The sequence below is a fragment of the Chionomys nivalis genome, chromosome 2 (assembly GCF_950005125.1).
Source record: "Chionomys nivalis chromosome 2, mChiNiv1.1, whole genome shotgun sequence".
Classification (NCBI taxonomy): Eukaryota; Metazoa; Chordata; class Mammalia; order Rodentia; family Cricetidae; genus Chionomys; species Chionomys nivalis.
In genome coordinates, this window is record NC_080087.1 from 14,937,809 (window position 1) to 14,962,908 (window position 25,100).

At 47.0% G+C, this 25,100-nt stretch overlaps 1 protein-coding gene across 4 annotated transcripts in view; it reads right to left on the minus strand.

The window, feature by feature from the left end:
* Tiam2 (TIAM Rac1 associated GEF 2) overlaps nucleotides 1-25,100 on the minus strand; it is a 237,636-nt gene that overhangs the window by 189,852 nt on the left and 22,684 nt on the right. For 3 of the 4 annotated variants that reach the window (XM_057758936.1, XM_057758956.1, XM_057758943.1), the window contains exon 3: nucleotides 15,004-15,114. The gene's annotated coding sequence lies outside the window, so the exon portion shown is untranslated. Of the gene's footprint in view, nucleotides 1-15,003; nucleotides 15,115-20,842; nucleotides 20,877-25,100 lie in introns of those variants that run through there. The other variant, XM_057758950.1, reaches the window with a different exon arrangement.

Below are 25,100 nucleotides of genomic sequence, written 5' to 3' on the forward strand. Positions count from 1 at the left end.
TGTAGCTTTTCATTAGAAAGGAATTAGAGCCCTCAAAACGGAAGAGATCCAGGCTCAGAAAACTGCGTAAATCTTTTAACTCTGAAGATTTTAGCTTGTGGCTCTCATGCGATTCGGAAGGGATGGCTGCTGGGTCTGAAGAAAGGTGGGTGCTTGCATTTAAAATGGGGGTGCATCATGTGAATGGCCAAGAGTGATTCTCAGGAAGGCCGCCTCCGCCATCAGTCACCACAGTAAATGGAAGAGGGAGGTGTGTCCGTCAACAAGCAATGGCTGAACTTTGACCGAGTGTCTTGGAGATTATTCTAGAACATTGCACATGGTAATCTGTAACCAATTAGTGGGTTGTAAAATCAGTTTAGTGAGGCATTATGGGTATTTTTAAAGGGCCTGAACAAGGGACTTAGCTGGGTTGGAATAGTGTGTGCACTCAGTCACATGTTAATAAAGAATATTGGCTCCAGTTGTAAACATACATGTATTTAAACTACACCAACATGCAGGCAATATTTTTTTAATTCTACCCTAAAATAAATTTGGAAAAAAAAGACTAATCTATAATACACAAGTAAAAAGGTATGGCCCATATGTACTCTCAAGGAAACTGTAAATAATGTAGTATGAAAAAAACAATTATAGCAATTCTCCCAAAATAATCTAAAATGAAATTGCCAAGACCCAGCAGTGGTACTTCTTAGTAAACATGAATTAAAATTTGCCTCCTGGTGAGATATTTGCACACTCATGCTCACAACCACCCTGCTCACAACAGCAAATGTGTAACCTTACCATGTCTCCTTCACCACCACTCACAACTGAGAAGTGGGGTCCCCATCCTCAACTGCTCTTTGATAGCTTCTCAACGATACCTAAACCCTAACACCAAGAGCCTCACTTCAGACCTCGGTGTCCAATAATTGAAAATGAAGTTAGGAGCATCTTCTCACGCCAAGGCGCCCTCATGGAACTTGGTGCATGGCCTTGACTGTATCTATGGACACCCATTCACATGCACAGACTTCCCAAGGTTTTACACCCAACGACAGCTCAGAAATGACCTTTCACCTGCCACTTGTCCAGGACTCCCATCCTTCCAAACTCCCTCTTCCCAAGGAGCACAGACACGAGAATATGTTTATCCTTTTCTATGTACAAAAATGAAATGCTTCTTTACACGACTCTTAATTCTTTCCCCACAGAACCCTTCCAGTTCAGGTGGTACCAAACCCAAGATATAGACATGCCACATGGTATCTTATCCTACACACCCCTCACCGTTAAAGCATTAAACAATATTTCAAGTTTCCAATTCTTTCTTACTACAATTAACACTCCAGCGAATATCCTTCCACAGTAGAATCACATACAGCTGCTTTGATATCTACAGTCTCGGGCGTCACGGGAGGAAATCAAAAGCCATGTACATTTGAAACTTTAAGTAGACTCAGCTAGGCATCTTTCTCAAATGGCTAGAAGCAGTGCTGGAAGATTTCTCGCTGGGAGTGACATTAGCAAAGTTTAAACATGGTGTCAGTCTTGATGGTCTGATGCACATGAAATCTGCAAACTCTTCCCACCCTCTCTCAACCTGCTCCATGGTCTGGGGAAGCCATTCTCTCACAGATCTTTCTGAGCTACATCTTGTTTCCCACCCTTTCAACTATCCAAGTTGAGCATCAATTGGGTCTATTCCTGCATTGCTCTCCTCTAATATTCAGTGTGTGTGTGTGTGTGTGTGTGTGTGTGTGTAGCTATGTGCACATATGAGTGCATGTATCTGTGGACTCCAGGATGGGGCATTGGGTCCCATGGACCTGGAGCTACAGGTGGTTGTGAGCCATCTAACATAGGTACTGGGGACTTAGTTCTGCTCCTTGGCAAGAATAGCATGTACTCTTAACCATGGAACCATCTTCCCAGTACCCTCCTCCAATTCTTCAATCACAAAAGCAGCAACATTACCAAGGATACCCCAGTTTGCATCTCCTATGTCACTATTTACTTCCACTTCCAATCCAAACACTTCTTACTCATCTCTATCCAAATGGTGCAGACTCTCCTCACAGATAACTGGGCCTGGGGTAACAGTCCAGCTCATCCCTCAAACCCCAGGATAAAGTTAGCTCTGTAGCACAACCCCAGTGGTCCACCCTGGCAAGGAAAGCTATACCCAGGTATCAGAATCACACTTCATTGGGTGTTCATATTGTGTGTGTACATGTGTGCATGCCAATGCATGCACAAGGATGTGCATGCTCATTTGAAGGTCAGAGTTCAACCTCAGACACCTGTCTTCCTCTATCATTCTCCACCCCTTTCTTCCTCACCCTACTCTTGTTTCCATTTGAGCAAAGAGTCATGTATGTGCCAAGATGCATATGTGTTAGTCAGAGCAGAAGCTATAGGTACTGGTCCTTCCACTCCACCACGTGGGTCATCAGACTCGATGGAGAAGCCTTTAGCTTCTCAGTCACCTCCTCAGCTCTCCCCTCTACTTACCGTTTTGAGGCAGGGTCTCTCACTGAACCTGGAGCTCATCAATTCAGTCAGGCTGGCTGGTTAGTGAGCTCCAGGAATCTGCCTGTCTCTGCCTCCACAGAGCCAGGGTTACAGACACGTGTGTCTGACTTCATTTGTGCACTGGGGAGCCAACTCAGCTGCTCATGCTTGCATGGCAGCCATCTTCCCCAGCCCCCTAACCCACACTTCTAAGCTCTGCTCTGATCTATACCTCCAGCTTCTTGACACCGAACGAACCCCTTTGTACTCCAAAGGCAATAGGAACACACCTGTTTGGTATGCGTGAGTTTTTAGGAGGATTCCCAGAGAACACGGAACAGATGCTTACGGGAATCACCTCTGCCACTCTGGGCCTACCCGGCTAAGGAAATGTCTTTCTTTCAGTTATAAAAACATAAAGTGTTTACAGAAGAGACCATCGTATAGAAGAGCAAAAACCTACCATAGGGTCTGTTGGTACACATTCAGGAAATGACCAAAACCAAAAGAATAGGAAACCGCCCGCCACAATCAAGAACATCCCAGACTCATGCCAACTGTGCAAAATCATTTTGCATCCATTATCTGTCTCATGATGAATTTCATGATCAGATGTAAACAGCTAGCATCAAAATCCAGCAGAGCAATATGTAGTGGGTTTTTTCATCATCGTATACTATACATGATAATGAGAAATAAATCACAGCGTAAACTAAATAAGACTTGCAGGGGCTGAGGGCAGGGCTGGGCCCAATGACAGGGGACTCTTCTAGCATGTGTAAGACCACGGGGGCAGAGCAGGCGAGATGACACAGGAACTAGAAGATGTCCTCTTTGGTAATTTGAAAAGGGAACAATGAAAATGATGACTTAGCACGCAGTGGCTTTGAAACTCTAACCTGCCCAGCTGAAGGAAGACATGAGATAAAAGGCCAAGTCAACACACCTCAGAGAAGACAACGCTGGCTCAGCAATCGGTATGCAGAAAAGAAGGGATGAAAAATATTTTTGAAAGGCAAAGATTTAACAAAATGAGATATGAATCTAATTTGCAAGCGTCTGGTAAAAATAGATTTTGTGGGCATTAGCTCATGGAAAATGGCATTTCTTAGTTTTTGCCTAGTTTTCTTGCTGGGAGAATCTACAATACAGTGACGTGTCATACTCCAAGATGGGCAGGTAACAAATGGAGCATATGTGTGACTCTCTGGCCACGCCGTTGGTGCTTTCTAGCCCAGCACACCCGGTTCCAATTGCACTGACCAAACATGGAGGGAAGCCTGTGAGGCCTCCTTCAGCACCCAGAGCCGGGCCTCTTCTGATGGAAATTGTCAACCATCCATCATCCTGACTAATGGTAGGATGCGGTGTCGCCGATAATTTAAACAGCTGTCAGGGCTGCACAGCTCTTCAGATTCCATATGGCCTGTGTAAGATGCACATGTGCTCCGAGCCCTTCCCCCTCCAGAGAACAAGCTGGGAGGAAAGACGTTAAGTCAGACACACTGGGACTCAGGCCCAGATCTGGGCTGCAATATGCTCACATACAACGTCCACACTTCGCAGGCTAGGGGGCCGCTCATTAGAAAAGTCGCGTGAATGTGCCTTGTGACGCACCTAACACACAGGCAAAGCATCACAAATCCTCAAACTCCAAATGCTCTTTTCAAAAAGTGAAACTTCCTAAGCACCTACAAGGCTTTCAAAAGGCTTCTAGATGACCTAAGGCATTTTCAAGAGCACACGTGACCTCGGATGACTGTAGACCCCAAATCCTGCTGTCACATGGGAGCACTGAGCACCCGTGAGTGTTCGGGCTCAGGGGTTTGTCATCCACGCCAGGTAGATGTATGAGAAGCTGGAAGAGAAGCCACAGAAGGCCAAGTCCCTCCAGGTGAGAGAACTGGTCCTGTCATTTCCACTCTTCAGAGTGAACTCAAGCTCACGCCATCCCTTCTGTACTTCATGATTCTAACACATCACGGCATCCAAGCTTCACATGGACGATTTTAAAGATGGGAGGGGAAGTATGTATGTGAGGGGAACTTACAGTCGTGCCAGAGAAACTGTCCTATGGCTTATTCTGTAAAACTAATTTTATACATATAACAGAATCATGAATTAGCTGGGTCTGGTCAGTGGTTTATGGTACTCTCACCCCACCTGCTCCAAACATAGACTATTTTCCCTAAGACTGCTTGCTTTCCACTAGAAGCTCAATAGAGGAGTGGGGGGGGATCAAAATGTGATAAGGACCTTCTTCCCTTCCTGCTCTGTAAACACTCCTTGGCTGTAAACACTCTCACACTAAAGACAGGCTGAAAAAATGCAATTGTTGAGCCAGGTGTCAGGGACACACCTGTCCTCCCGGCATGCAAGAGGCTGAGGAAAGAAGATCACAAGGTCAGTGACACTCTGGGCTACAGATGAGGTAGGTCCATGTGCCCAATAAATGAGATCCTGTCGCTCCAAAAAAATTGAAAAGATAATCAATACCAGCCAGGCTGAGCAGCACAGAATTATATTTTTAACTACTTGGCAGGCTAAGGCAAAAAGATTACCAGTTCAAGGCCAGCCTGGGCTCCAGAGGGAGTTCAAGGGCAGCTTGTACTATTAATGAGTCTCCTTCAAAATAAAAAGCGGTGACGGGGACAATGATGTGGCTCAGCAGGATAGTCTTTGCCTAGCATGTGCAATACAGCAGTTTCTACTCCTGGTACCACCCCTTCCCAAAAGGGGCCCTAAAGGGAGGGACTGCGAACCACGGGGGAGGTGCAGAGAGAGCGACCAAAAATACAATGTTTACAAGAACCTGGCCTTGAGGAAAGAGCACCTCTTTGAAATCACGGGCTCTGCTCAAAGACTTTACGGTTCTTATTAAACACCCCTCTTTTCTTTCTACAAAGAAAACCCATGAGTATCAGCCTGGATATATTTACAACACTCCCCTTGGAGGATGCCCAAGGTCTACATTTGGTTTTAAAAGATGGTTCTTCCTACATGACAGCTATCTCCAAAGGCCAAGACACACACACAGAGAAGCCTAGCTTCTCGTTAACATTTTCCAAGCATACAGTAGCTATGCGCCATTTGGCACCCACCACAGTCCCTCCCAAAGCACCCAACGGCTGCCAATTTCCCTGTGCGTTTACAAGGAGAATTCTTGAAAAAGCAGTTCTTTGCAGAAGAATTCCACTTTGGCTGGATGGTCATCAAAAGTTTACTGTCTCCCCATGGACAGTTGACCAGTTTTTAGTGACTTGGTCCAATATCAAAATAGCTGCAATTAAATGGAATTGTGAGGGTCAGATGAGGTATTAAAACAGAGGGCTATCCCCATGGAACTAAAATCATGCTTACCACTTGTTCAAGCTGCATACCCTGCCCAGGGCAAATGGCTGTCAGACACACCTCTCAGGAGAAAAAGTAGGTCAGCAAAACTCCCTGTGGTGTTCACTGGGACAAGAGGATTCTCAATGCAGGACGGGGCTAGGCTAAAGCAACGGTCCAGGTTACTCAAAATAAGAGCCTAGCATTCATTGACTGTAATGGGAGACCAAGCTGCAAACTCAAAATGATCGCAAACCAATGTGTTTGTAAAAGTTGAAACACTCCAGGAGCACAGTAGCGCTACAGCTGGGTCTAAGGAAGAAAACTAATTCACGCACTAGATGATGCCCTGTTCTAAAGGTTTCCCAACCAGTGCAAGTTCTAGAATTCCCACGGACCCCTTAATGACAGGCTCACCTTAAAAATAGGAATCATTTGATGTGTCAGAGGGTTCGCCCACGACTACAAGGCCTGAAGAGTCAGCTCCTAAATTTAATCCGTTTTTGTACCTCTTCCCGAGGTTTAAGAAAACAAACCTGCTGGGTACGTGATTGTGATGGGGGCACTCAGGAGGACCGTGAGATCAGAGCAAGCCTGGACGACATGGCAGGAGCAGAAAGGAGTGAATCCGGGAGGAGGAGGAGGCAGAGGCGAAAAGGGGGAGGAGCAGGGACGGAAAAAAAGGGAGAAATGGAAAGAAACCAACTGCCGATTTATACACATGGACACGTGTCCCAGATCCTCAGCTCACCATCTCAAGGGAAACATCACCCAGCACAGAGCTGGTCACCTGTGAGTCACAGGGCAGCTGTACTATTTTCATGGGTTTGCTGTCCCAACACACTGTAAAAATGTTATGGTTGTCATGGAGATCTCTGAGGCTGTGGCTCAGATTCCTACCAACCACACATTCTTCCCGTAGATGTCCCTGCAGTCATTGCACATGAACACAACAGAGAAGGGTGCAGAGTGCAGCAGACAAACTTCCAGGAGGGTCTGCCACCATGTGGGGTGGCATTGTTTAGCCCAGTGACCTCATACAAGGCCTCTGCCCTCAAGACCTCATGCCCCCATCATCACAGAGGCAGACCTTCAGCCCTCCCCGTCATTACATAAGATACCAGAGGAGGGGTGGGGTGATGGCTCAGTGGGTAAAGTGTTTTGTAGTGCAAGCGCAAGGACTTGGGTTCAATACTCAGTGCCCTTGTTAAAAAAAAAAAGTCAAATATAAAGGAATAAAGAATTTTTTTATGCCAGCCTGGGCTCATAGTAAGAGTCTGTCTTAAGAGAAGAATAAAGGAGGGGGGGAGCTGGAGAGATGGCTCTGAGGTTAAGAGCACTGACTGTTCTTCCAAATGGACCCAGGTTCAATTCCAGCACCCACATGGCAGCTCACAACTGTCTGCAACTCCAGTTCAATGGGACCTGACATCCTCACACAAACATACATGCAGGCGAAAAACTACATTCAGAAAATGAAAATAAATTTTTAAAAAAAGAGAGAAGAATAAAGGAAACCATCACAGAGAGAGACAGAGACAGAAAGACAGACACCTGGGAGAGGTTTGCTAAAGCATAAACATCCATGTTTTGGAAGAGTCCCCAAGGTGAGCAAGACAGGCTCTTCCTAGTCTGGGAATTTCTGCTGTGGCTAAGCTCTGGTCAGCGCTACACAGTCTCCAGAGATGTGGTAGGGAGAAGTCTACACAGACCTTTCAACTCTAACTTTGGTGAGCAACACCGGATCAACTATGTAACTTTGACACCAACATATCATGTGTCAACTTGGAGAAGGGTTTTGTTGAGAAGTAGCATTCCAGTTGGCAATCTTTGGCCACAACAGATCATCCTCCACTATGAGCCATCAGTGGCCCACAGGTGGAACTGTGCTAGGGTTAATTCTGTAAAGGTGATTTTATTCATATTAACAGAATCATGACTTAACTGAACAGAACAGAAAGACAGCCTCCCTGGGCATGAGGGTCTTCCATCATAGATATCCTTGGGCTTCATGCTGCCCACCCTGCAGATCCTGGACTTCTCAGACCCACAACTGTCAGTCAGGTCCTTACAGCACAACTACACAGGGGCTGGAGTACAGTGGTCCAGGCTTTCCCACACGACCTCAGTTTCCAGCTCTATGGGATTGGGGACATCCCTCACACATAAACATGGATACACACGCTATTGGTTCTGCTTCTCTGGAAAACCCTAATACACACGTAGATGCTGGCATTCCATATTATTTTGTTATTCCATAGTGTACATTTTCCTAATGTGGGTGTTTCTAAAAAAGAAAGTCATTGGAATGGTTCTTCTGGTTTTTTGTTTTGTTTTGTTTTGGTTTTGTTTAAAGCTAGCCTGGGCTATATAGTAGGACTCTGTCTCAAGAAAAATCAATAAGCACCCGACACACACACACACACACACACACACACACACACAATTTATGACCTCTTAACTAATTTGCCACCAGTGGATCACACTTTACAAAATACAGCTTTAAAGCACTGGAAAGAGCTCGGCAGTGAGGAACATTTGCTGTGCTTGCAGAGGACCCAGGTTCAGTTCTCCACACCTACATGAAAGCTCACAAGCATCTGCAACTCCAGTTCCAGGAAATCTGGTGCTCTCTTCTGACCTTTGCAGAAACCAGGCACACTGGTGGCACATTTACATTCATGCAACCAAATCACATATAATAATCATTTTATTATTTAAAATGACAGCACAGATCCAGAGAGATGGCTCAGTGCAAACCTGACAACTTGAATTCAATCCCCCAAACTCACAGTGTAAAAGAGAAAACTTGGCCAGGTGGTAGTGGAGCACGCCTTTAATCCTAGCACTCGGGAGGCAGAGGCAGGTGGATTTCTGAGTTCGAGGCCAGCCTGGTCTACAAGAGCTAGTTCCAGGACAGACTTTAAAACTACAGCGAAACCCTATCTCAAAAATCCAAAAAAGAAAGAGAGAAAACTTGTGAAAAGGTGTCCCATGGTATGTATCACCCATAATATCAGAAAGAGAGAGAAAGAAAGAGAGAGAGAGAGAGAGCAATAACAAAATAAATAAGGGACTGAGAGATGGCTCCATAGATATAATGCTGACTGCACAAGAACCCCAGTTCAGATCCCAGACCCCCATAATGGCTGCCCATGTGCCTTTAAGTCCAGTGCTGTGGGGTTGGGATACAGAATTTGCTGGCCACTGGTCTAGCTCCAGATTCAGTGACATCCTGATGACAGACCTGATGTCCTTGTCCTCCTCTGGACTTTCCCTGAAGTGACTCATAGCTGGTCAAAGAGATGAGAGAATGCATGACTGCTGACTACTCATCTACAAATGGGACGTGTGTGTGTGTGCAGGCACATGTGCCCATGCATATGTGTGTATACTTGCATGCATGCATATAAAACCTCTTCTAGTCGTGCAGAAGTGGGGACAGAAAGAATGGGAAAGCCAGTGGAAGAGACAGAGTAGGCACAGTCTTGAACTCTGACAGGCTGTGGTTACTTGCAAAAGACCTGGACAAGGTTAAGCCCATCAACATCTTGTCATGGGAGAACAGGCTCTTTCCTTCCTGGGAATTTACAGGCAAATGATGGTTGATGGGGACAGGAGAGACATTTTCTTCAGTGGTGTAGCCACTGTGTGGTGCCTATCCTCACCGATGTTCCTTCTAAGCGACCCTAGTGAAACACACTGGGTCATTAAAGAAAAGAGAGAGAGAGAGAGAGAGATAAAAGCAGAAGGGGAGGTAGTCGGGAGAAGGAAAATCAGTGGGAGGGGCACGGGAGAGGGCCATGGTACGTGAACATGATCAAAGTGCATTATTACGCGTTCAAATGTCATAATTAAATTCATGGTGTATAATTAATATATGCTAATGAAAACATTTTTTAAATGAGCTTGGGAAAATTTTCTTCAGACACTTCATGTAAAATTCACCAGATTGAAAAAAATAATAATATAACCTGATGGGCTTTGAAGGTAACACTTGTTTTTTTTTTTTTTGAAACAGTTAAAACATCACAGTGATTCATACTAAAATAAATAGTATAAATTGTATTCTTATATAAAAAGATGAACTACATTGCTTCTAGGAAGCATTTCAGCTCAAATAACTTTCAGGGAATCCTCCCATTCCCTAAGCACAGTGGGTTGGGCAGAGGCCTGTCCATCTTAGCGCACAGTAGTCTCCTTTCATGAACAGACATGCTTCACGGCTCGTCCATCCCTCTAGATAACACTGTCTAAAGGTCAAACAAGGAACAAGCTAAGAAAGCGCTGATTACCTTCACTAACTCTCAGGATTCACTAGTAAAGCAGGGGTGGTGGTGTCCACCTACAATCCTCACATAGCGAGGCTAACACAGTATGCACCTGAGTTCAAAGCCAGCCTGAGGTAGTATCTAGCAAGCTCCAGGCCAGCCTGGGAAACATAGTGAAAACCCGTCTCAGGAAAACAGCAGAAATTCTCCATTGAAAGATGCTAAAATATTTCCCAGCATTTTTATATAAATCTCATAACAAGATCTTCTCGTTCTTAAGCATGGAAAAAAAATCTGAAGAATTGCAATATCTAGTCTTTAATCAGACTCTAGTGAGGAGACAGCTAAAGGAGGTTGTGTGCATTGTGTACATGTAATCATGTGTGTGCATACGTGTGTGTGCATGTGCCGTGTATATGTGCAATGTTCATATGTATTTACATGCACATGGAGGCCAGAGGTTAATGTTCAATGTCTTCCTTAATTGTTCTTCGCCTTAGTTTTTGAGACAGGGTCTCATACCAAACCTAAAGCTCTCTAATTTGGCGAATCTGGCTGGACAGTGAACCCCAGGGACAGACAGACATCCCTCCCAAGTCTCCACCCACCCCAGCCCTGGGATTAGAAACACACGCCACCATGCTCAGTTTTCACACAGGTGCCGGGGACTCAAACCCGGGTCCTCTTGCTTGCATGGCAAATACTTTACTGACTGAGCCATTCAACTAAGCAGAAACAGCAAGTTTCCCTTCTGAGAAATGGTTTCAATTAGATGACTTCTAAAGTATCTGCTGCTCCAGCCTGCATGCTAGCACACAGGATTCATTCGAAAACTATGCAGGATCGTCATGACTTGTGTCCAAATCCTCTTCTATATGTATCTGTGAATAAGACACATTCTCTCTTAATATCATAGCTGCTTACAGCTACAATATCTGTAGTGGCATAGGCCGTACACAGGTAGCCACAGCCTATAAGTTACAATGTGAAATTATTCCAAACTGTTCCATGCACTCCATGAGTGTGCAAAGGGCTTCTTTTAGGCGATGGGAAATTTCACAAGGTGTTATCTAATGCTCATGGTAGCAGATGTGTGCACCCACCCGCTGACTGATTCACTGAAAATGTCTGGTGTTGGTTGTCGACTCAGTACGATCCAAGCTTTAGTGAATTCTCTAACTAATCAGATTTATCAGGCACCATAATTCAGGCAGCTTTTCAAAACATACCACAACACAATGACATCTCTCCTCCACACACATCAAGACTCCAGAACATAAAATGTTTCCAGACCAAACGTCTCCGTACACTTACTAGACTCACAACAGCCAGACAGAATGACATCCCTAAAAAAAAAAAATTTAAGACAGATAATCCAAGAGCATAGGCTGCTGAAGTCGAAGAGAGCAAACTCTCTCATGCCCATGTCCTTTACCAAATTGATCATCGCTGAAGAGGCAAGAAGGCTTGTTACTACAAAGCACATGTTCCTAAGAAGCCAACACTGTTTCTAAATGTCTCTCACTATCGATATATTATATTAACACACAGACTCTCTCCTGTAGGAACCAGATGTTTCTCATTTAAAAGTTTGAAGAAAGTTTCTGTTAAACTACAAATCAACCATCCGCACCAGCACTCTCTGCTGATCCTTGCCTACACAAACCTATTGCTGAGGTGATGTGATGGCCAGTCTTAGGTAGAGTTGTAAGCTATTCCTATCCTCATTTTACATCCTGCCTTCATTACATCCTGCTTCAATTCCATCCTGGATGTTTCAATGTCTTTAGTCCTGAGAACTTAAAATGTATAGTATCCACAGTCCAAAGATCACAGAAAATAATCTAATTTTTCCATCTAATTACTCATCATTGGTTTATAACACACACACACACTCCCTTACTCAGGCTGAGTGGTGGCTGTGTGCCATGTAGACCTGTTTCAACAGCAGTGGACAGACTAGCAGGCTGCAGACTCGCCCCCTCTCCCCTATATAGAGATGGTTCCCGTTCACTTTCTGACACTCCACAGATGCACAGAAACACTGATTTTCACGGTATAAACTTTCCCAAAAGATCGCTTAGCTCACTGTGACTTCCTGCACACCAAAGTCACAAATTAAGGAATAAAAGCCAAAGGCTAGACAAATAGCTCTTTCAGTAAAGCGTCTGCTACACACCATGAGGACCTGAGTTCCACACCTGGAACCAGCATTAAAAAAATAAATAAAAATCCAGGTGTGATACATCCTGGTCATCCAGCCTAGAAAAAACATCAGTAAGTAAGGCAATAAAAATATCATGTTTCCAAGAAGCAAGGCGGAGCATGACTGAGGAAGAGACCCGAGCTGGAGCTCCTGTCACCAAACATATACACACAAGCGTGCACACAAACATGCATGCATACATGATCACACACGTGCAGACACTCAGAAATGGAAACCAGAGAGAATATAAAGTTTGGTTCAAGACTGCACAGTTACTCTTTCCAAAGTTCCCCAGAAACTAGAGATCCAGTCTTGGTGGGATACCCCACCTTATTACTTCTGACGACAAAGGACAAGAACAGTTCAAACACACACACACACACACAGATAGAGAGAGAGAGAGAGAGAGAGAGAGAGAGAGAGAGAGAGAGGCTTTCAAATAGTTCAGGTCACCCTTCGCTTTCCATCAGAGTGGATAATAGTAAAGGCCCCAATAAAAATCACCTGTCCCAAAACATCTTTAAACATACCCACCACTCTGTACAGACAGCATGGCCAAACACATACACATAAGCATGCACACAGACATATGCATGCTGGCCAGCTTTCTGTTAACTTGACACAAGTTAGAGTCACCCAAGAAGGCGGAGAACTCAGCTGAGAGAATGGCTTCATCAGATTACCCTGGACGCAAATCCGCGGGGTAGTCCCTTGATTAATTTCTAGGAGAAAGCCCAACCCACTGTGAGCAGTTCCACTGCTGCACAGGTGGTCCTGGGTTGTATAGGAAAAACAAGCTGAACAAACCACAGGGAGCAAGCCAGTAAGCAGCACTCCTCCATGGCCTCTGCTTCAGTTCCTGCCTCCAGGTTCCTGCTTGGGCACCTGCCCTGACCTCCTTGAGTGATAGAGTGTGACAGGGAAACACAAGCCAAACAAACACTGCTTCCTCCTGAAGGAGGCTGTGGCCGAGGTGTTAGATCCCAGCAGTGGAGAAGCAAACTAGGGCATCTGTCACGGGAAAGCCAGTGCATAAATACAGCCTTGCGAAACCACGAAGATTTTCCAGAGCGGAAACAGAGAATGGGCGAGTTGAAGGAAAATATCTTGGTTTCTGACTCAGCAACATTCATCAGGGAATGAACTCACAGAGTGGTACCCATTCCAGAAGGCTCAATGCCACCCTCATTCGTATTGACATCTTCATTTCTTTTTAGAACTTTTTAGCAGTTCTTTGAAGGTCTCACACGATCCATTTTTACTGTATTCACCCTCCCTTCCCCGATTCCTCCGAGATATGACCCTGCTTTCCTGCCCACCTGGCTCTATGCCCTTTAAAATCAGCATCAAGTCCAATCTGTGCCCCCAAACAGTCTTGGGTGCGTGCCCATCCACAGCAAGTGGGCTTAGGCCTACCAGGGGCCACTCTCTTAAGAAACCCGAGTCTCTCTCTGCTAGACACTATCAATTGCCCATAGCTCCTCGGGGAGAGACTTAGGGTTGATATTATGGAAGTGACCACCAAAAGCAACCTCCCAATCCAGTGCAATCCCCATCATCATGTGACCCCCTCAACCTACATGCGTTCTTCCTCCATTCCAATTTGCATCCACAAACACCCTCTTTTCTTTCGAAAATATTTTCACTTTGAATTCTGTGTCTGTGGGTGGGTTTGTGCACATGAATGAAGTGCCCTTGGAGTCCAGGAAAAGGAGTCTAAACCCCTGGAGCTAGTTGTGAACCACGGAGCATGGATGCTGGGAACAAAACTGAGCTCCTCTGCAAGAGCCACGAGTGTTGGGCTGCTAACTGAGAAGCCGTCTATACAGACTGCACACCCTCTTTTGTTTTAGTTGGTTTGGCTGAACAGGATTTCTCTGCGTAGCCCTGGCTGTCTTGGAATTGGCTCTGGAGACCAACCTGGCCTCAAATTCAGAGACCTACCTGTCTCTGCCTCCCAAGTGCTGGCAAGGCGTGCACTACCATGCCCAGCTTGCACACACTCATTTCAAAGCCCATGATTTTAATAAGTTTCAGTTGCCCGGAATGTGAGCACAAGTGTGGCTATTACTCTGCCAGTCAGCCAACTGATTGGCACAAAGCTGAAAGAGAAAATTAATGAGAAAAGCCTGATGCCCCGGGGCAGAAAACAGTGGGAATCTCTCAAGGGCTGTGTCACTTGCCCCCTGGAAGAAATGGACTTTAAAGGTTAAGATGACTTAGAGCCAATTCTAGACTAGAATCTAGACCTACAGATGCCCAGGATAAGGACACTGCTACTGCTCCATGATTGGAAACATTGAAAATTCTGCATTTTAATGACAATGCTCTATTACTGCTAAGACCCATTTAGAGACTCAAAGACTCAGGGCTCAGTGGATAAACCATGAAGATGTGAGTTCAATCTTCTGGACCACGTTAAAGAAAAAAGAAGGGGTTCTGCACAGCCACACACCCAGGTGAGCCTATAATCTCAATGCAGTGTTGGCAGAGATGGGGGGCCCTGGGAGCCTAGTGACCAGCCAGTCTAGCTGAATTGGCAAGCTCCAGGTTCAGTGAGAGACCAGTTAAGGAAGACATTCAGCATCAACCTGTCTTCCACATGCATGTGTACATATGTGTACTCTATCACACAAGTAAACAAACACATACATGCACACACAAAAAAATGTTTAGATTTGACAAAGGTTCACTCACCTTTTGTCGAGACGGAATCCTGTCGGAATATCTTCAATAAGAATTTCAACCAGTGCGTAACACAAAGTGACGCCACCGTTTTATCGGCATTTTCAAAGCCTGGGGCTCCACCTGGAAAGAACACACCGGTAAAATAAACAACGGTCCCTATGTGATGAGAAGTTACCCGCAATGAAACAGCACAGGGCGCTAGAGCAATGGACACAAACCACACAAGGGCAAAGAGCCCAAGACGGTCATAGGGAGGGCTCTGCTTGGGCTTGAAGGTCTGCTAGGGAGGACCACAAAGGGCAAGAAAGACAACAAACCCAGGAAAGAAGCAGGATGACAGCAAAGAAAAGACAAGAAGAAAGGGGCTGGTTCTGCCTTGTTTCTTGCATGTTTGCTAGCATTTGTTTTTGTTTTGTTTTTCTGCGACACAGGATGACCTTCGCCTCATCCTGCGGCCTCCACCTCCTGACTTCTGAGCCCACAGGTGTGCACCACCACACCTGGTTTATGTGGTAAAACCCAGGGCTTTCTTTGTGCAGGTGAGGCAGGCGCTCTGCAACTGAGTCATAGCCTCTGGGTCCCTGACCTCTATCTCCGCAGGCCCAAGTCCCTGCAGCACCCAGTGTCATTGAGTCTGTGAGGAAGCTATGGCTGTCCTCCTTCACCTTGAGGAGATCCCACAGTGCACAATGCTGAACAAGAGTGAAACCCTGAATTTTTAAAGTGACATTAAATAATGCGCCCAAACCTCATCATTCTGCTTTACAGCCACTAGAATCCTGAGCTCTCGCCACTGGAAGGAGCGAGGAGCGAATCTGTTAGCTGGTTCACAAACCGCTTACAAAGAACCTTCATGAAGCTGTCTCCTTCCACATGATAAGTAATAGTAACACTTGAAGGTACCACGTACAGATGACACATTTGGAAGCCAAGCCCTGACTGAAAAGAAACCTGATAACCCGACACCAGGAAATCAGGAAATCCGATTAACACTGCAGCTCAGATTCTGTCACCTCATCTACAAACCTCATAAATGGAAACCAAGGGGGCCAGTCCCCAACAAGACCGGGAAGGGGAAGGGAGTGTGCTGGCCAGAGCCCCAGCCCACAGGGCTCAAGACAGGAAGGGTCTGCTGCTATTTGCCTCAACCATCTGTGGCTGGGCAATTTATACTCAACATTCTGTCATACTACAAAATCCAACTTTCAAAGTTCAGGCGGCTTTCATCACGATCCCTGACTCACTTAAAATGGGCACACTCACTAGGCGATTTCAGAACGGTGTGGACCCAGGTGTCAATTCCCAGGTCCCCAGCTGACGTGGATGAACAGTCCAGGTGTCATTTTTCTGCAGGATTTCATCCTCCCTGGCCTCTCTCACTCATCAAGCCCATTTCCCCTCTACAGTTCTGGCCACTTCCTCCTCATCCGTCCTCAGATCCTCTTGTTACCTCCTCGGATCACAGTGCTAGCAGGGACCTTTCCATCAGCCTTGCCTCTCCAAACACACTCGAGACCACCCCCAGAGGGATTTCCTGGTGTACAAAACCTGGCCTCTCTCTCTCCTATGCCTAATTTTAAGCAATGGCTTCGGGCATTGCTTAGTGTGGCTCATTGCTGAGCCAGTCATGTTTGGGACCGAGCAGTTTGACGAGATCGACAGTACACTCAATCCCTGTTTGACGCTGAAGGAGAACTGTGTGTACCAGGTTTCTCCCCGACCCGCAAAGGCCTGCTTCACTTTATTCAGAGGGATGAATGTGATAAAAATACACAGAATGCCCGCACAGTGGCGTCTCTCAGTCACTGCTGCAGCTTCTGTGATTTCCGTCCCAAAGTTTGCAAAGTGCTTTTACACACGTGAGCGCCTGTGAACCTTCTAATAACGGAAATTCCTGAGGGGCACCAAAGGGAGAACCAAGGTTGTGAACCAGAGGGCTCAGCCCAGGCTACGTCCCATGTGCCTTTCTGTCATGATTTCTGGCTTCTTTCTACAAATTGATACGGGATGGAGGAAAAACCTGTCTTCCCTATGGCAGATCCAATCCATCCAGATATCCATCCCATCCATGTGTATCCTCTGCCTTTTATCACACTTCAGGAGTGTGTGTACAGAGGCCAAATTCCACCCACTACGATCGACTCCATAGGACTTTAGCTTGCTTCACAGCCTGCACTTGCTTTAAACTGGTAATTCATCACCCCATTCGCGCATGCCGTCTTAAGACAGTTTATGATTTCAAAATGTCCCTGCTAAGCCAACGACAGAAAGTGGAGAATGCCTGCTGTTCTTACAGGGACTTGGAAAGACAGCGACAACCCAGAAGCCAGGAAAGCTGAGCGCCCACAAAGGCGATGCCTATTCAGACGCCTGTTGACTTGGACGCGTCCCTGGCACTCAGCTTCTTTACTCACAAAATGATAGAATGGTCCATATTATCTTTAATGTTACTTCACCATGAGGAACTCCACGAGACACAGGATTCCATTTAACCAGACAGACACAGTGCCATCTACCACGTATATACTTCATACCACAATTTCACAAGTTTTTGAGACGATCCCTGTATTTCTTGTAGCTTAAACAAATGCTACAGATCATCCCGCAGATTGGTGTTCTAACTACACATCTGGAGCATTTGTTCAGAACCGTACAGCAAACTGTCTATACATCAAAACTAGGATGCTCGATGACCCCATTGGGGCACTCTTTCTCCCGTCTCTTCTGTGCTCTGTCACTCTGAGGTGACAAACTCTTCCATGAACGTTAATCTCACTCATTGGCCCATGTTTACAGAAGCAAAGCTCCTCCTGGCCATTCTTCCAGGTCCTGCACGGACTCTCTCTCCAGATCCTGATTAGATGCAAACTTTGGTGCCTGGGAAGGCGGTTGGCTGAGAACAGCCATGTGATACAAGGCTGCCGCCTACCCGTAGGTCCTCTCAGGGATCCTTCCTTGTCATCAGAGACATATGTCTAAGTGAGACAGCCAGACATCAAAGCTGAATAAAGCACATTTCTATATACTTAACAAACACACACACACACACACACAAAATCTGTCCCGTTTCTTTGTGGAGCTTATTAAATATATACCTTTCTTTTCTCATTTATCCAGGCCCTTCATCGTTCCCATTGATTTGTGGTGAATACAGAAGTAGGGATGGGCTTGGGGAGTAGTGACCCACAATGTACTATTGAGTGAATTACAAAAGGAATCCTCTTCCAGTGTGGAAGAGCACACCGGGGGCTTGGCAAATTGAGTATGAATTGATTGTCGACTCTGCTCGCCTGTTGGTCAGGTTGACCTGGTACAGTAAGCACCCAGGGCTATGCGAGGTGATGGGACAAAAACCGCAAATTTAAAGTGTTTCCTGGTACAGACACTGACAACCGGAGGAGGAAGGCTTTCACTCTGCCAGGAGACATAGGAAACACAGCTTCCTTGGACAGGAGATTTGACTGACACATGAGGGGATGTGTGGGTGCCCAGCAGATGGAGAAGGGGAGTAGGAACGGAGTAAGCAGAATGTGGGTTCCTTCTAGACAATGGCCTGGAAGTGACACGCTGTGGTGTGACGTGTTTGAGCAGACAGTGTGCCTGCTCTCCTGAGAGGGAAGAGAGGAGGGAGAGGCAAGGACCTGGTCTGGGTCTGGTGGTTGCCTTTTTTATCTTATGGCAGGCTTCCACTCTGCAGCTCCAGCTCATCTTGAACTCACACAGACTTGACTGCCTCTGCCGACTCCCCAGTGCTGGAAGCGGGAGCTAAAGGTGTGGGCCACACTATCACTCCTGTTAGTGTTTTCAGGTTTGCTTTTACTACGGAGCCCAGGCAGGCCTACAGCAAGGCATCCTCCTGCCTCAGGTTCCTGAGTGCTGGGACCACAGGATGCCCCACACTCGTGTGTCTTCTATGGGACATTAAAGGTAAAGACTTGGGCCCTGTGGGAGCTTGCTTGGGTACAGTGACAAACTCTATTTTAGATATACCTTACCATTATTTATTATTTTACATTTATCCATCAGAAAAGACCTTTAAGCCGGGCGGTGGTGGCGCACGCCTTTAATCCCAGCACTTGGGAGGCAGAGGCAGACGGATCTCTGTAAGTTCAAGACCAGCCTGGTCCACAAGAGCTAGTTCCAGGACAGGCTCCAAAACCACAGAGAAACCCTGTCTCGAAAAACAAAAACAAAAAGACCTTTACCACTCTAAAGCAACACATTTCACTTTCCCTTCAACTGAGCAGGGAAAAAATCCAATGATATGGGAAAGTCCTTTTTGAATTCTTAATATTGGACCTTTTGAGTGGGTTTTTATTTTGACAAGATAAGCTTCTTTAAAAACCATTTTCCTTTTTTAAGTGTGTGTGTGTGTGTGTGTGTGTGTGTGTATAGGAGGGGGAGGAGGAGTTCAGAGGGATAGAGGGATATCAGGTCATCTAGAGCTTGAGTTACAGGCAGTTGTGAGCTGTCCTAAGAATGGAACTCGGGTCCTCTGCAAGAACAGCATGTGTACTCTTAACCACCGTGCCAACCTCTCCAGTTGCTCCCCTTCCCCCCAACACTGTTTTTGGAGAAGGACTTGAAACAAGGTTTCACTATGTAGCCTTTTACGGCCTCGAACTCAGGTCTACTGGTATTAAATGAGCGCACCACCATGCCTGGCTAAAACTACAATTTAAAGATTAAAGAAAGAGAAAGGGAAGAGAGAGAAAAGGGAGAGAGAATATCAGGGAAAGTAGCTCAAACGGTCACGTGCACTCAGGCAGTATCAGCCACACAAACCTAAGAGCAGGTGGTACTCTTTACGCCCAACACGTGATCTGCACCTGTAAGAAAGTTGGAAGGCATTTCAAAAAAGCTCTTAGAGACAGTGTATTTTCAATCTTGAATTGGAGGCGTCAGGTGTTATCTGTCAAATGAGGACCGCGGCGGAATTTGGGAAACAGAAGATAGGTGTGAATTGCCCCCAGAAGGGAACCTCGGACTTTCGCACCGGGAGTGTATACTTGTAGCACACCAAGGCTGCCTGGGAATGTCACCTAGCTAGCGGCCTGCGGAGAACCAACAGCAGGAAAACCAACCCTGAATGGAATTATCTTCGCGATCAAGCAGCTTCCCCACCCATAATATAAAGTTACCCTATTTTTCATTTTTTTTTAAAGTAAGGAGAGCAATGAAAGCGCGTCCATATTAAGTTTCCGGTCTCGGAGATAAAAACCCCTCGCGGAATCCTACTCGCACACTTTGCTGCTGGAAGAATGGGCCCTTTTCTTTCTGAACTGTTTGTGGTAAATACGATCCATCAGGGACACAATGTTGTCGGCTTTCACAGAAACTTGGCACCGCGGCCGACGGGGAGCCACGCTAGTCTGGGTGGTCGCAGGGCGAGCGATCTTCGGTCCCCTCCCGGATAGACAAGCCGGGGACGTTCACCTGCTCCCCGCTGCGCCCTTCTCCTTTGGGCGCAAAGAGTTGGGCACTGATGGGGATGAACGGCGCCATCACCTTCAAACCTGGATGGCACCACAGCTGGATCCTATGTAGCCGCGCCGCGCGTGGGGGCGGGGCAGGACGTCGCTTCGGAGTCCTTTGGAAAGGGATCACTCCCATAGCCAGGCTGGATGCGAGAGAACGCAAAGGCGCTGAGAGCTGCCAGCCGCCTGGAGTAAAGTGTCCCCAACACGCCCCTGATCGCCGCCAAAGCCGGGGCAGAGAAAGGGCGAGCCTGGCCCATTGGCGAAGGCTAGAGCAGTTCTGCGGGACGCCCCGGGGCAGGGAACCCACGCGAGACGCCCCGGCCGCGCAGCGGCGCCCTCGCCCGGGTCCCCGCTTGCGTCGCCCTTACCTCGGTCCAAGTCCCTCTTGAGCCCCGCTCTGCGCCTCTGAGCGAGGCCCCGCGGGGACACCGAGCGCACTCGAGGAAGTTTTCTCCTTCACTTTGTTCTCAGCTCGCTGAGCCTAGGAAGGTCAAGGCTGCCCCAGCTCCGCACAGCTCCAGCGAGGCCAGATCCGCGGCCACACCTTTCTACGCGCTGCTCGGCCCGCCCCGCCCTGCCTGGATACGCCCATGACACGCCCCGCCCCTCAGGAACACGCCCCCACTCCCACCCCTAGCCGGGACCCCTTTGCCTGCTGGTCTGGTTCCATCCACACATTATGTCCCCAGTAACCAAAAACAACTCACAACTTGGAGTCCGCCGAGCCAGCCAGTCGCTGTGGCTCAGACCGCAAACTGCGAAGCACGCGCGATCCTGCCCCTTCCCCCCCAGAGTGTGCAGCCAAGACGTTCCCTCGGGCCCAACCCAGAAGTCAGAAGCAAAGGACTTCGCGGTAGCACACCCATCTTCTTCCCTTCGGAGAGATGATGGGTGTGACAGCTGAAAGGGGGAGGGCAGTGTTGAGTTGGGCCACCCAGAGTCCTACAGGGCTTGGGACTTGCAGGGCTTTAATTAGTAAACCTGCGTGAGCTGGAGAGCCCACGTGAGAGGAAGGTACCTGGCAGTCTGGGACCACCATCATCCCCCGGTGACCCGAAGTCTCCCCCTCAGGGAGGAGAGGTAAGGGATACTGATGTGGTCGATGTGTGGAAGAAAACCTTTCCCCAGGGAGAAGTCTCTCTACTCCTTACAGCACCACAAACCGAAATAGAATTCCATCGAAGTCCAACTTGGGGAACCGAGTTTACTGGGCTTACTTACAGAGCATGGGTGAGTGTGGGGGACCCCCAAATAGTCTTACCCCTGCATGGACTACTCGTAGCTGTGTATTTGGAACCCCCCTTAGTGAACCTTTCTCAGCCTACATAATCTGGCAATTCTGAAGACAGTTCACTCTCGGGAGGGTGCTGGAGAGAGTGGCTGGAATCTCAAGCGAGGGGCCAAAGACCCTCTCCATCCACTCCTGTAAGGGAACATCAACAGTCAACAGGCTTGATCTTGGGGGGGGGGGAGTCACGGCTGCTTTGTTACTATGGTCCCCCAAAATATAGGCGCCAATGCAAGACTAGCTGCAGAGGATCTTCACAGCAAATGAACATGGAACTAAATGGGAAGGGGAGTGTGCGTGTGTGCGCACGCACTTGCGAGCGGAGCGACGCCTGGGTGACTAAGAACACTCTTTTTTTTGTTGTTGTTTTGGTTTTTTTTTTTTTTTTTTTTTTTTGGTTTTTCGAGACAGGGTTTCTCTGTGGTTTTGGAGCCTGTCCTGGACCTAGCTCTGTAGACCTGGTCTGTAGGCTGGTCTCGAACTCACAGAGATCCGCCTGCCTCGCCTCCCAAGTGCTGGGATTAAAGGCGTGCGCCACCACCGCCCGGCCTAAGAACACTCTTGCAGAGAAGCCAGGTTTCCATTCCCAACATCCACATAGGAGGTCACAATCACTTATAACTCCAGATTCTGGGAATCCAACTCCCTCCTCTGACCTCAGAGAACACCAGGCATACGTAAAGGCAAAACACTCACACACACACACACACACACACACACACAATTTTTATTTTTATTTAAATGTGAAGGGAGCTGGGGAGAGAGCCGGATGACCCCCACATGAAGAAGAGCAGAGAGTACCACCCTAACCCGAGGTCTACAATCATAAGTTCTGTGGGTTCACTATGTATACGTACCACACACACAATAAACATAGTGTTATGGAGAATTACTTCAACTAAGCAAAGATGTGTTACATTTGTTTATGCTGCATTTATTTAACAATGTAAAGATATGTTGCCTTGCCAGCCTAAGGCACCTTATTGGTCGAAGAGAAAGCTGGGGCACAGAGGACCTGCTCATGGATGAGCAGTGTAACTGGGAAACTGTTCACATCTCAGCAAACCAGGAAACAGAGAGCTAGAAATGATGGCTGCCTTCCAGCTTGTTTGGCCCCCTGTCGGTGGGATGGTGCCATGGTAAGATGGGTCTTGAAACCCTTAGCCTCTCTGGAAATGCCTTCACAAACACACATAGACGTGGGTCTTCTTGACGGGCGGTAGTGGTGCACGCCTTTAATCCCAGCACTCAGGAGGCAGAGACAGGTGGATCTTTGTGAGTTCGAGGTCAACCTGTTCTACAAGAGCTAGTTCCAGGACAGGCTCCAAAGCTATAGAGAAACCCTGCCTTGAAAAACAAAAAACAACAACAACAAAAAACCCAAAAACAAAACAAACAAACAAAAAAGCAAACTGGGTCTTCTAGAAGATTCTAAATCTAGTTAGCACTAAGAGTAAAGACTGACAACCACACCACATAACCAGAGTCTGGGCCCAATCTCATACATATGAATCTGGGCTCAATAAAGAGAGAGGAGCCAGGGCTTGGAGAGATGGCTCAGAGGTTAAGAGCATTGCCTGCTCTTCCAAAGGTCCTGAGTTCAATTTCCAGCAACTACATGGTGATTTACAGCCATCTGTAATGAGGTCTGGTGCCCTCTTCTGGCCTGCAGCCATACATTAATCAATCCAAAAGAAAGAAAGAAAGAAAGAAAGAAAGAAAGAAAGAAAGAAAGAAAGAAAGAAAGAAAGAAAGAAAGAAAGAAAGAAAGAAAGAAAGAAAGAAAGAAAGAAAGAAAGAGGAAGTTCTGAGTTTCTGATTTCAAGGAGGCGTCCAGTCATGAGAACTTCCTAGTAAGAAGGAAAACCAGGAGAAAATAGAGCTAGCAGGTGCCAGGACTCAGCAGATGAGTGTCCTCAGAACTCCTGGGCTAGAGGGGGCCCTGTTGGAACAATGACATTTGAGCTGAGTCCTGGGTGACTGGCTGAGAAGTGGATCTCTCCAGATAGAGGACCCTGAGGCTTTCCAGTGTGGGAGAAACAGCTAGGACAGTCTGCAGGAGGGGACTCAGTTCAGAATGACAGGAGATAAAGACAGAGAAGCATGCAAAAGTCAGCTGCACATGGACATACAGATGTGAAGAACTTCATCTTAATTCATCAACAAAGGCCATTCCCGCAAAAGGGTTTAAGTGCCAATCAGCTGCCAGTTGGAGGGTACATTCAAGAAGCATCTACTTGGGAGACTAGTGGGAAACTGGACCACACCAGTGCTCAGGACAGAGTTGAACTTGGATACTTAGGGAGTAACAGGCATGCAGAAATTATGTCTAGCCAACACCTGACTGCTGGGCCCTAGATAGATACTGTGAAATGAAGAGAAATAGAGAAAAATGAAGGGAGGTGAGCACAGAGAAAAGGGCCAAGGAGGAGAGAGAACTGGGAAGTGGTACTGATGCTGTGTTATCTTTACCATCAGCTCACCAGCTTGCTCGTAGAACAAAAGCAAGACCATCTGCTCTCAGTGACAACCTCCATGTTGGCAGAGGGAAGGACAGCATGAAGATTTAAAAAGCCTGGCCCGCTTTCCTGAGCACCTTTCTCATTCACAGTCATCAAGGTATCCAAGCCACTCGATTACATGACCTTTGCTCGCTAATCCAGCCATTCTGGCATCTTCTCTTACAGGCCCGTTATGCTTAACTTTTTTTTTTTCTTGGTTTTTCGAGGCAGGGTTTCTCTGTAGCTTTGGTGCCTGTCCCGGAACTAGCTCTTGTAGACCAGGCTGGCCTCAAACTCCCAGAGATCTGCCTTCCTCTGCCTCCCGAGTGCTGGGATTAAAGGCGTGCACCACCACCACCGTCTGGCCCGTTATGCTTAACTTACAGATCCTAGGGAAGGAGTCAGTGCCAATGCACTCTCTTATCTCCAATAACTCAGAACAATTTCTGATACACAGGATGTACTTTTAAAAATTTGCAGAATGAATTGTGTTCCTAACCTGTTCAAGTTGAGGTCAAGCACAGAGGTACACACCCATAATCCAAGTACTTGAGACAGGTGGATAGAGAGTAAAATGTAGCCAGCCTGGGCTACATTAGCAAGACTCTTTTGAGAGGAATGGGGAGAGAAGAGGTAGAACACAGAGGGAGGAGGGAAATTAAAAAAAAAAAAAGCTTCCGGTCGCTGCTCAGTACTTTGTTGGACTTTCTGATCACAGGACACTGAGCCAATAGCATAAACAAATGATCCTTCCCTCAACTCCAGGGCCAAGAGCTTCCGTACAACCCTTTTCTCACTTCTGGAAGGTCGAGGGACAGGCTTTTCATCCCATTCCTT